The sequence below is a fragment of the Lissotriton helveticus genome, chromosome 1_1 (genome assembly GCF_964261635.1).
Source record: "Lissotriton helveticus chromosome 1_1, aLisHel1.1, whole genome shotgun sequence".
Classification (NCBI taxonomy): domain Eukaryota; kingdom Metazoa; phylum Chordata; class Amphibia; order Caudata; family Salamandridae; genus Lissotriton; species Lissotriton helveticus.
Genome location: NC_136057.1, coordinates 1,242,223,055 through 1,242,236,961, shown reverse-complemented (window position 1 = coordinate 1,242,236,961; position 13,907 = coordinate 1,242,223,055).

Below are 13,907 nucleotides of genomic sequence, written 5' to 3'. Positions count from 1 at the left end.
TGGTGCTGAGGTGGTGCTGCGCTGTTGGTGAGGTGGTGCTGTGCTGATGCTGAGTTGATGCTGCACTAGTGCTGGTGCACTGATGAGGAAGTGGTGCTATGCGGATGCTGAGATGGGGCTGTGCTGATGCTGAGGTGGTGCTTTGGTGGTGCACTGGTGGTGGTGCACTGATGCGGAGGTGGTGTAGTGCTGATGCTGAGATGGTGCTGTGCTGATGTTGAGGTGGTGCTGTGCTGGTGCTGAGGTGGTGCTGCTCTGGGTCTGAGGTGGTGCTGTGCTGATGCTGGGTTGGTGCTGCACTAGTGCTGGTGCACTGATGAGGAAGTGGTGCTATGATGATGCTGAGATGGTGCTGTGCTGATGCTGAGGTGGTGCTTTGGTGGTGCACTGGTGGTGGTGCACTGATGCGGAGGTGGTGTAGTGCTGATGCTGAGATGGTGCTGTGCTGATGTTGAGGTGGTGCTGTGCTGGTGCCAAGGTGGTGCTGCTCTGGTGCTGAGGTGGTGCTGTGCTGATGCTGAGTTGGTGCTGCACTGGTGGTGGTGCACTGATGAGGAAGTGGTGCTATGCTGATGCTGAGATAGTGCTGTGCTAATGCTGAGGTGGTGCTGCACTGATGCTGAGTTGGTGCTGCACTGGCGTTGGTGCACTGATAAGGAGGTGATGCTGTGCTAATGTGGTGCTCAGGTGGTGTTGTGGTGATGGTGAGGTGGTGATGCACTGATGCTGAAGTGGTGCTGCACTGATGTTGAAGTGGTGCTACTTTGGTGCTGAGGTGGGGCTCTGCTTGTGCTAAGGTGGGCTGCACTGGTGGTGGTGCACTGATGCAGAGGTGGTGCTGTACTGATTCTGAAATGGTGCTGTGCTGATGTTGAGGTGGTGTTACACTGGTGCTGAGGTGGTGCTGCACTGGCAGTGGTGCACTGATAAGGAGGTGATACTGTGCTGATGCTGAGGTGGTGCTTCACTGATGCTGTGCTGCTGCTGCACTGGTGCTGAGGTGATGCTGAGTGATACTGAGGTGGTGTTGAGATGGTTGTGTGCTAGTGCAGAGTTGGCCCTCAGGTGGTGCTGAGTGATACTGAGGTGGTGCTCAGTGATGTTTGGTGGTGCTTTGCTAGTGCTCAGCTGGTGCTGAGTGATGCTGAGTTGATGCTGTGCTGGTGCTCAGGTGACACTGCACTGGTGCGGAGGTGGCGCTGCGCTAATGCTGAGGTGGTGCTGCACTACTCCTGAAGTGGTGCTGTGTTGGTGCTGAGTTGCTGGTGAGGTGGTGCTGTGCTGATGCTGAGGTGGTGCTCAGTGGTGTTGAGTGATGCTGAGGAGATGCTGTGATGGTGCTAAGGTGGTGTTGAGTGACGCTTTAGTGGTGCTGACTGATGCCGTGCTGGTGCTGACTGATGCTGTGGTAGTGTTGATTCATGCTGAGGTGGTACTGTGCTGAGGTGATGCTGCACTGTTGCTGAGATGGTGCTGTACTGATGCTGAAGTGTTGCTGTGTTGGTGCTGAGTGGCTGAAGTGGGGCTGTGTTGGTGTACGGATGTGGAGGTTGTGTTGTGCTGATGCTGAGATGGTGCTGTGCTGATGTTGAGGTGGTGCTGCACTGGTGCTGAGTTGGTGCAATGCTGATGCTGAGGTGGTGCTGCGCTGATGCTAAGTTGGTGCTGCACTAGTGGTGGTGCACTGAATAGGAAGTGGTGCTATGCTGATGCTGAGATGGTGCTGATGCTGAGATGGGGCTTATGCTGAGGTGGTGCTGTGATGGAGTACTAGTGGTGGTGCACTGATGCAGAAGTGGTATTGTGCTGATGCTCAGGTGGTGCTGTTCTAATGCTGAGTTGGTGCCGCTTTGCTGCTGAGCTGGAGCTGAGGTGGGGCTGTGCTGGTACTGAAGTGGGGCTGTGCTGGTGGTGGTGCACAGATGCGGAGGTGGTGCTGTGCAGATGCTGAAATGGTGCTTTGCTGATGTTGAGGTGGTGCTGCACTGGTGTGTATGCACTGATAAAGAGGTGATGCTCTGCTGATGCTGAGGTGGTGCTGTGGTCGTGTTTTGCTGATGATGAGGTGGTGCTGTGCTGATGCTGAAAAGGTACTGCGCTGATGTTGAAGTGGTGCTGCTTTGGTGCTGAGGTGGGGCTGCACTGGTGCTGATGTTGGGCAGCACTGGTGGTAGTGCACTGATAAGGAGGTGGTTCCGTGCTGATACTGAAATGGTGATGTGCTGATGTTGAGGTGGTGCTGCACTGACGTTGCGGTGGTGCTGCACTGATGCTGTGCTGGTGCTGAGGTGGTAGTGTGCTTGTGCGGAGGTAGTGCTCAGGTGGTGCTGAGTGATAATGAGGTGGTGCTGAGTGATGCTTAGGGGGCTGAGTGATACTATGGTGGTGCTCCGGTGATACTGTGCTGGTGCTCAGGTGGTGCTGATTGATGCTGAGTTTGTGCAGTGCTGAGGTGATGCTGCACTGGTGCTGCGCAAATGCTGAAGCAGTGCTGTATTGGTGCTGAGTTGGTGCTGTGCTGATGTGGTGGTGGGGTTGTGCTGGTGCTGACTTTGTGCTGCAATATTAGTGGTGCACTGATGCGGAGGTGATGCTATGATGATGCTGAGTGATGCTGTAGTGGTGGTGAGTGATGCTGTGCTGTTGCTGCACTGATGCTGAGGTAGTGCTGCACTGGTTGTGAGGTGGTACTGCACTGCTGCATTCGTAGTGCTGTGCTGGTGCTGAGGTGGTGCTGATGGGGTGCTGTACTAATGCTTCGTGATGCTGAGGTGGTGCTGGGCTGATGTGTTGGTGGTGCTCAGGTGCTGCTGACTGAGGCTCGGTGGTGCTGCTGAATCGGCGCTGAGTGACGCTGACTGGTGCTGAAGTGGTGCTGCACTGATGCTGAGGTGGTGCTGCCATGGTGCTGAGGTGGTGTTGCACTGTCTACTTGCAGGATATATTGTTAAGTAACCTAACATTGCATGCCGCGTTTGGAGAGCATTAGTATGCCTCACTTGATATTGGTTTTATTTCACCAACGATTGAAACTTAAAAAAAAGCAGCAAAAATGTAAAGCACACAACTTAAAGCTGCTTCTAATGTCATAAAACGGAGCAAGAACAGCATGTTTACCTCTTTAATCATATCCAATATTCACGCTGTCAAAAGCACAATGTAAATAGGTTGATCCTACTGTCAGTCATCTTCTTAATCTACATTCCCATTAAGTAAACCTATTATTTAATGTTTGGACATTTTTAGCTAATGAAACCAAAAATGTTATAGGATGAAAAACAACATAGGCTGGAAAAGCACTTGTGAAATCAAAGACAATGGAAAACAAGATAAGGACATGATTTGCAGCCCTCGGCTGAGAGCGTTTGGAAAGCCAAACAAGCCCAGGCAATAGAAAAATTAGTCTGCCAAAACTAACATATTTGACCGATAGTGAAATGATCCATGTAACAGGGCAACTCTCCAGGGCGTGATCAAAACAGCAAAAGGAGGGATAAATATAAACTATTCACCAAAGAAAACAAAGGAATTTGGAAAGGCACACAAAGGAACAAATGAAAGCAGATGAGTGTGCTGAAAGTCCGTACAGTAGGTACAGCGTGTCTCGAGAGACAGCGAATACACTGCCTACACGAGACTTAAAAATTGTAAAAACTAGGCCATGGGATTGGTGGATGGGTGGAGAACGCTTAACCCGGATAGGGCACAATGTACCTTTCTATCGAGCGCCCATCGCAGTCTCTCACGTATCAACTATATACTTGTACCGGCCGTACTGGCACTTGACATTCAAGAAATACGGCATCTAGGTAGAGGTATTTCTGACCATTCACAGATCTGGACACACATTGTTCTGGGCCAGAGGAGGGCAGGCAGAATCGCTCCCATTAACCCATGGTACCTCCGAGACCCAATCACCCGAAAGAAAATAATCTAAGTAACAGATCACTATTTCCTTGATAATGAGGGGACAGTGGAGTCAGCACAGACGCTGTAGGAAGCCTACAAATTGGTGATTCGGGGAAAGGCTCTCTCTTTGATAGCAGGAAAGAAAAAAGAAAAACTGAAAGAGTTGACACAGGTAGAAGACGAAGTATTGAGGCTGTAGAACGAGTTAGAGATGACGGTAACTCCTGAGAAGTTACATCTCTTGCAATTAAAACAAGATGAGTTCATGGTCATAGCGACAGATAGAGCCAGGGCCCATTGTCGCTCATTATCGAACGATATACAGTACAGAAGGGAAATACTCATTGGAAGAGAATTGCTCACTGATTCGCGACATCTCACTCCCTGAACTGTCAGATGAAAACAGGGAATATCTTGAGTCCGAGTTCGCGAATGAAGAGGTAGCCCAGGCGATACGGGCGATTAATTCCGGGAAAGCCTCAGGCCCCAATGGCCTGCCAATTGATTTCTACAAGCTCCGACCGGATAAAATAGCCCCATATCTCCGCTCGATGTTTGAGGACAGTCGGGAGGAAGGTGCACTCCCCATAGACCAAAGAACAGCTAACATAATAGTCATTCACAAGGAATGGAAACCCCAAACTAGTTGTGCCTCATATAGACCAATATCCTTACTTAAAGTAGAGCCCAAGATTCTCGGAAAGTTGTTGGCGATCCGGCTGGTAAAGGTGATAAACAGTTTGGTATATCCAGACCAATCCGGTTTCATGCTGCATCGTAACATGGCATTGAATCTGCGCAGAGTACATGGAGTATTGGGCAGAGCCGCAACTATCCAAGAACCGGCAGTGTTGGTCTCCTTGGACGCCACCATGGTGTTTGACATGGTGGAATGGCAGTATCTCTTTAAGGTGCAGTAGCGGTGAATAATCGCACTTCAAAGACATTTCAATTGAATAGGGGCACGGGGTAGGGGTGTCCTTTGTCCCCGCTCTTATTCGCTTTGGCCCTGGAACCCCTAGCAGCATGGATTCGTAGAGATCCGGTGATCCACGGAATGCGTTGTTCAGTGGATTGGGAGGATAAGATATCCCTATATGCGGATGATATCCTATTGTACTTGATGTCCCTGAGGGCCTCTTTGATATGTTTATTTGATGTCTTAGCAGTGTTTGGTAGATATTCCAGCTTCACGGTGAATTGGACAAAATCTGTTCTCTATGCCCTACAGGGAAACCCCTGTCCTTCCAAGGAACTGCCCACTTCAGATAGCATCTGATGGCTTTCAATATTTGGGCATTTACAGCTCACTAAGACCCACGAGCTGCTTCACTTGCAACCTCCTACCCCCCATACAAAGGCTGAAAAAGGATATAAAGACCTGGAAATCTTTGCCACTCTCCATGTTGATTAGGGCAGCTCTTCTTAAGATGATGTCCCTGGCCCATTTTCTTTATGCCCTACAGAATTCGATGGACCCAGTCCCTGCATCATATTTTAAGGAAATAGAGGGTCTTCAGAGTGACCTATTGTGGGATGGCACACCCCGGATTGCATTAACCAAGCTCACTCTGAATCGGTATGTTGAAGGCATTAGCCTCCCGGACATCAAAAAATATTATTGGTCAGCTCACTTGGCCGCCATTAATCATGGAACTTATGGAGGCATTGGCGATCCGGGCTACGCCATGGACAGATGGCTCCTCCCTGGGGGAGATTATAGCAGAGCACTCAATTCCAAACCTGGCAGATATCGTTTAACCGGACCAACCGCTCATACAGTTCATGTTTGGCATATAGTAAACAAATATTTGGGGTGGAACAATAGACTTACACTGGCAACCCCTTTGTAGAATTCCCAAAAACTTGGGAATTTGTGGCAAATCAAGGGCTTTGATAAATGGGACCTAATTGGTATTTCTCAAATCAGAGACCTCTGCGTCAGGGATGAGGGCATCCCTTTCATCTCCCTTCAGAAGCAATATAGTCTAGCGGACTTGGAACACTACAGATATCTCCAAGTCCTGCATGCCCTCCGAACCCACCTTACTTCGAACTCCGCTCTGCCACCTTCTTCTCCCTTAGAGTGTGGTATATAAATAAATAATACCGGATCTATTTTTGAATGAATGAATGAATAACAGATAGCTCAATAAAATAAGAGTCAAGATTCGAGGTAGTAGGAGTTTCTGCAGGTTTATTACAGCATAAGGACAGGATCAGGACAACCTGCAAAGGAACAGAGGTGACAGGGCCCAGCAGGACAACTGGGGCCCAGCAGCTGCTGGGGCTTGGTCTGGGATGAGCGCGCTAACTTTTAATAACAATACATCAACTTATATACATAGCGCAAACACATAGCATTACATTGCAGTAGGCGTAACAGTGGGTGGAGCAGAAGGCGTGACGCGTAGCAGTCGCGAGAGATAACAGTAAAAGTAGGTGTAACTGGGAGTATACATAGACATGTGATGCAAACGTAACAGAATATGTCATGAATGGGGCGGAAACCATGGAGGGGGCTACCTAAGGAGCCGGGACCTCTAACCTGGTGGTGCGCGTAAACTGGCAATGACGTATTACTAGGAGAAGCTGGGGGCTATGAACTCTGTGCTAGGAGCAGAGACTAAAGTCTGGAGGGTCGGAGCGACATGTACCTAAACCCTATCTGGTATCTGGTGTTTAGGGAACATGTTGATATAAACTAGAAGTCATGAGGGGAAAAGCTAACTTGATTCTAAGACTGGACCATGCATTATTCTACATGTAGTGCGTGATGAAGAATATTAAATGACCATTAAATACAGTATTTCTCTAACATGGAGACGAGAAGGCTAGACAATGACGGAAACTATTGATGCAGTTCAGTAGCTTAGGAATGCAGAGAAGGAGGACTGAACTGATAGCTGGAACTATAACATACTTTTGGCAGACTCAGAGGCAGAGCCAAGCTGCACCGGGCACTGCGAGGCAGGAAGTAAGTGAAGGGTCGAGGATACAGGTGGGGGCTGTATCGCTCCTCAGCGAGGCTTTCAGGAGACAGGAGCTGAATCTGATGTCCGGGCCCTTTTGAGGCCTGGAAACGGGGACTTTATAATGGAATAACGTGCACACTGAGAAACGTGGCAACGTAGCTTTACCTAGGCCTGATATTCGTAGTATTCACAAGGACTGGAAACTGGCATACTAGAGGTGGACACAACTATAATTGCGTCATTAATCGGACATGGGGAATAACATATGCATATTGGTCATGCACACATAACATATGATGGATGAGGCGTAGGGACACAGAACATGGCAAAATTTACTTTTCCACATTCCCTCCTTGTCACTACGTTTCCATCAGGAAACATCAATTTTCATGATACCGTCTATCATTTCATACAGTATCATTTGCTCGTCTCGAATTATCCTGGAACGGGACTTAGAACGGGGCTTGGGACTAGGAATACAAGAGGTAGCACACATGCTGCAAATCGCAGGGCCACATTGTATACAGAGGCAGCAGCTAAATATGACCGCTACTGCTATACTTAGAAAGGACAGGACTTTCCATCCCCATGCGGAAATTATATTCCAGAACCAACCGGACCATGTCCAGGTGCCTGGATCTTGGTGTAACAGATGGGCGATTTTATGGAGTCTGGTTATAGCTGAATAAACAGACGGCGCGTTATTTGGAATGAAAATGCAGCAACTAGATCCGATGACTCTACAGGCCCCGCCCCTATCGGCCAGTATGACGTCAAGGACGAGACGATTCTGTAAAACGACAATTCTCATAAAGGATTGCTCTTCGGTTAGGTTACCTAGAGCGGAGGCAGTCTCATCTACTACTGCTTCAAGGGTTCTTGTTAACCTACGGATTAGCTTACTATTTACAACTGTACCTAGATAAGGGAAAACACCTTTATCTATATCAATGAATTGCTCTGCGGCAGTTTCAGTATAATCGACAATCGGGAGATTTCTCTTGTGTCTAGTGTGTACTAGATGTGTGTTTCTATGATAGTCAGGTGGGGCTAGAAAAACAGGTGGCAGTAGGAAAGCAATGTAACAGGTTCCCTCCCAATCGAGGGGCAGACGAACATATGCGGTTTGACCACAAACAAAATATGAATGACGTGAAGCTTTGAAAATAGATTTCCCACTGTCACTATACTGGATAACAGTAGTACATTCACTATGTCCTACGTGTATGGAACCAAAACTACGGACACATAATTCACCTTTGACTGGTAGTACTGAAATAGCAGGTAAGTCTGGAGTAGTATCAGACTGAACATTCAGGACCATGAAATTCGACGAATAATTACCTAAATTATACACTTCATTTTCTAGATCTAACCCGGTTCTGTGGGGGAGACCTTGCTTGTCTGGGAAACATGTACTGTTAAGAAAAGACATATCTGTTGAGGATGACGTTAGCGTGGACCATGCTCCACACGAACCATTATGTGAGAATGGATAAGGAAAAAGTGGCAGAACTCCCTTCGGTGTCTGGAAAGGGGGGAGTCGACCACACACCCAACAATTAGTGGCATTGCTGGTCTGGTGTGAATAATGTAACATACGGATAAATGTGTTGTTACGCATAGCGAGGCGATAAGAATATTCGTGAGGAGGCAGATCACTAAACGTGTGCTCTACTGTAGCATTAGCGGACATATTTACATGAGGAACTGGAAAATACAGGAAAAATGCGTAGCTGGTGCAGGAAATCATTATGCTGAGAAACAATATGAAACTTAGAAAAACGATACATTGAATTGAACTTTGACTGACTCTCTCACTATGGGGGTCTATTTTATACATGTCAGAAACAGTCTAACCGTTTCACCTAGGGGAGGACTTATACAATCAAACTGACTGACTTATTTTACTAGACCTGAGCTTTAACTTATACTCCTGCTGCGGAGTTTTCTCTAACAAGGGAGGGGTTGTAATAATGTCTTTTGCGGGACAGTCCTTAAGAGCAATATTTTGGCAGTTTTTAAAATCCTGGGAATCCTGGGAAATGTTTTTAGAAACGGGTTTCAATCCATTGAAAAGTTTTACATGAGAAAGGTGGATCCATCCTTTTCTGCCTTCCAACTTGACGGCAGTACGGGTGGTCAAGAGGACCTGACGTGGCTCCTTCCAACGTGGTTCCAGCGGACTTGATCTGTCAAAATTTCTGATCATCACCAAGGAGCCTGGAACGATCTCGTGCGGTGCCACCTCGGTATTGTCTGGAAATGCGGCGGCAACCTGTGAACGACATGAGTTGAGGGCAGACATCAAGGAAGCTAGGTAATCTGTCAGCATATTACATGAAACATCGGTAATACTTCGGGGTCTAGGAGTACCCCACATGTTAGGGGGGCGGCCGAATACGACCTCATACGGGGACAGACCTGATCTGGAATGTGCGACCATGCGCATATAAAACAGAGCGACTGGCAGAGCTACTAGCCAGTCCACACCTTTTTCTTTACAGACTTTGGCAATGCGGATTTTCAGGGTCTGATTATGTCTCTCGACTAGACCGGCTGCTTAAGGATGGCGTACACAATGGAACTTCCACTGGTACCCTAACAAAAGGGAAACGTGCTTCATGAGTTCAGATGAGAATGGCTGACCGTTATCAGAATATACGACTCTAGGGAGTCCATATCTAGGGAAAAATTCACGAACCAACTGCTTGGCAGTGGTCGCGGCTGTGTAATCTGGGACTGGATATGCTTCTGTCCACCTGGACAAAGCGCATACAACTACAAGGACATACTTGAAACCTCGACATCGCTCCATCTGAATATAATCCATCTGGAGGACCTCAAAAGGGTGGTCAGGAGGCTGGAAACCACCTTGTTCCACCGGGACACTTTTACCTGGATTAAACTGACAACATATCATACAGGTACGGACTTTCTGTTTGGCTGCAGCTCGTAAATGCTTGTTGAACCAAATGTTCTGGATACTGTCTAACATAGCTTTTTCTCCTAAATGTGCTGGACTATGTGCGGTATTAATAATGACTTGAACCATAGAGTCGGGGAGAAACCATGTGGCTCTACCCTTCGTTAACCATCCTTGATCTGTCTGGACCCCTCCTTGTTCAGACCATTTCTTGATTTCATCGGGGGTAGCATGTAACTGGATATCTATGACATCTTGTGTAGGGTCCTTAACTGTCATGCATGTAGTCGGATCTGGAGTGTGTGTCTGATTAACTGGAATGTCTAGAGTCTGTGCTGTAAGCTTGGCTGTGCGGTCTGCTAGATCGTTACCTTGAGAAATAATGTCAGTAACTTTCGTATGTGCTTTACATTTCATGATAGCAATAGATGTCGGTAAATGTATGGCATCTAACAGGGCTTGAATAAGGAGACCATGCTGAATCTTGGTTCCATGAGAAGTCATAAAACCTCTCTCCTGCCAGAGCACTCCGAAGTCGTGTACAACTCCGAATGCGTAACGTGAATCTGTGTAAACATTAACTTTCAGGTTCTTGGCGTGTATACAGGCTTGTGTCAGAGCGACTAGCTCTGCTGCTTGAGCGGACAGGGTGTCAATACGGTGTGTTTCAATAACTTCGGTGTCAGTAGTCACGGCATACGCGGCGACTAGTTCTCCTGTACTAGTTCTCATACATGAACCATCCACATAAAGTGTCAGGTCAGGATCTGGTAACGGAATGTCTGTCAGGTCTTGTCTTGGCTTTGTCGTAATGTTAACTACTTCCACACAGTCATGTGGGTCAGGGTTCAAACTGACTGATGGTAACAGTGTAGCAGGATTCAGGACGTTGCAGCGTCTAATTTCTATGTGTGGCTGGAACAGAGTCAATTCATAACCTGTTAAACGTGCAATTGTCAAGTGCTGAGTTTGTGTTCGGTTCAAAAGAACTTCTACTGAATGTGGGACTTGTACTGTCAAGGAGTGTCCTAAAACTATGGAATCACTTTGTCTGATAGCTAGTGCTGTGGCTGCAACTGACTTGAGGCATGCAGGCAACGCCTGGGCGACTGGATCTAATGTGCTCGAAAAATAAGCACAGGGCTTGTATTGTCCTGCTTGATCTTGTGTAAGAACAGATAATGCTGTACCTTCACGTTCAGTAACGAAAAGTGTAAAAGGCTTACTATAGTTCGGTGTGGCTAGAACTGGAGCTTGACATAGGGCTTTCTTTAACTCGTTGAAACTGAGTGTATGGTCAGATGTCCAAGGGAGGACAGTCGATACGGCTGCCTCCTGTGTCGTTAACTGTATCAGTGGCTTGGCTAGAAATGCATACTGGGGAATCCATTGTCTACAATAAGAAGTAAGGCCGATAAAAGCACGTACCTCCTTCTGGGTTCTGGGCTGGGGAAGACTCGCTATTAACTGGATACGGTCTGGTGTCAACTGCCTACCCCTCTTGGACAGTAAGTGTCCTAAGTATACCACTTGCTGGACACAGAATTGAAGCTTCGAAGGGGACACCTTGTGCCCCATCTCGGCTAGGAAATACAGAACCGTCAGTGACGCTCGCTCGCAGTCACGTTCAGAACGGGCTGTGATCAGTAGATCATCGACATACTGGAGCAGGGCAGTGTCAGTTGGCATGTGAATATTGTCTAGTTGTCTCTTAAGTGCTTGACTGTAAATACTAGGGCTTTCTGTGAAACCTTGAGGAGCGCGTGTGAACATATAGCTCCTTCCATTTAAACAAAATCCGAAAAGAAACTGGCTGTCTGGATGAATGGGAACACTAAAAAATGCATTCTTGAGGTCTATGACAGTGAAGAACATGGCTTCGGAATCAATGGCTGTTAACAGGGAAGAAATATCTGGAACAACTGGGTACTGAGGAATAATACATTTATTAAGCTCTCGTAAATCAATCACTAATCGATATACTGGGGGTGCATTTGGATCAGTACGTTTCATGACTGGAATGATCGGAGAATTACATACATTGGAGTCAGTTTCTACAACTACTCCTTGAGCCATGAGCTCGTCAATAATTTTGGATAAGGCTGCTACAGCCTCAGGTGGCAATCTGTACTGTCTGATTCGGGGTAACACTACACCTGGTTTGAGAGTCACACGATGGGGTGTGATTTGCATGTAACCTACATCAGTTGGACCTTGCGCCCATAAGCGTTGCGGAACATTAGACAATCTGGAATCAAAATCTCGTAATACATAGTGACCCTTAAAGTCACGTAGGAACAGACGTATTCCCTCTGGGGAACAGCAAATAACTGCACCTAACTCTTTCAGTGTCTTAATGCCTAATAGGTTTTCTGGACATGACTTAGTAAGTAACAGATCAGTAGTACGGGACAATGGACCTACTTCTAGAGTAACTGGCTTTGATATCTCGTTAACTATTGGCTTTCCTGAAAATCCAAGGGAAACATTTCTTGAGCCTGAGAGCGGAGCCCCTGGAACTTCGGCATGACTAATTGTGGTCCTACTTGCCCCTGTATCGATCAAAAACTTTCTGTCTTTCCCTAATACTTGACTGTAAACATAGGGACCTTCTTGATCTACAGGTATCTCGATGAGAGGCAAGCCTACCTCCCTCTCTAGGCTGTTTCATGAATATGGCTGGTACTCTGGATACTCTGTCTGAGCATACTGGTACATCTGCGATGTAACGTGCTGTGTTGCAGCAATAGGCTGCGGTGCAGAAACTGTCTGTTGTGCATTCTGTGACTGAGGAATCTGTGAAACTTGCTCTTGTCTAGGCGGACGTGGTCTTTCTTTAGTCTTACCAGTAGCTATATTATGTTTCAGAACTGCACACTCGTTTATAAAATGACCTGGCTGTTTACAATAATTGCAATTCCCTTTAACGGGAGCTGCAGGATGACTGGCTTGATTCGGACCCCTCTTCTGACTGTCTTGAGGAACAGATTGTGCAACTAGCACTTTCATTTTCGTGTCTTTCATACGTTTTCTCTCGTGTTCCTGCTCTTCCCTGATTCTATTCTGGTGGTACTGAAGCATCTGGAGCATCTGGGACGGAGTATTTGCTTGCCAGGTGCTTTCGACTTTCAAAACTCGATTTTTAATTTGTGGGCTTGAATTCTCGACTAATTTGGTAACGAAAAGGTGAGGGTATGACTCACTACTTGTCTTGAGACCACTGTTGATACTGAAACATTTTTCAAATCTAGAATAAAAATCACTAATATCTTCATCTTGTTTCTGTTTACAGGCTGAGATTGCATCCCAGTCTTCCTTTCTCGTTGTCAATAATCTGGGTAAAACTTGAATCAATAATTCTGGTAATTCTTTACACTTATCTCCAAGACCGGTACCTGGTACTCGTGCCTTGTCTTCAGCTTCTAGAGCTGTCCAATCGATCTTTTTCTCTCCCACCTCCCATTCTTTTTCCTTTAACTTTTCATACACCCCTGCGGGCAACAGGACTTTTAACATTTTAATGATATCTGGGTAAGTGTATTCTCCCATACGGAGCATGTCTTTTAATTCTCGATGGAACCCTGCTGGATCTTTGTCATGACAAGGAATTAATTTCTTCATCTCGAGAAGTTCCATCTTTGATATTGGAGTGTATACAAACACTCGTTGCATTTCGCCACCCGTTCCTCTGACTGGGTGGACTTCTCGTAACGGATTCTGTCTGTCTATGTAGAATGATTTACTTTCTGGGGGTGAGACATGAACAAAATGCGGGTTCAGAAACGTTCTATATTTGTGACGCTGTTCTAGAATGACACTAATTAAATCGGTACCTAGACCTCTCCACTTATACTGGAGTAACTCGTTCAGGACATCATGTAACGGACCTGGATCAGAGTGTTGACCCTCATACAGAGTAATGAGGTGCTGAATCATATACACACCCACCAGTCGCTGCTCGGCTGGGGGCAGTTTCAGAAACATTTGTGCCACTATTTCGTCTGGAAAAGTGGTAGAATCAGTAATCCATCGGACTGCTGATCGGGCTAGTTCTTGTTCATGCATGGTACTTAACTCACTATAACCGATTCGTGATT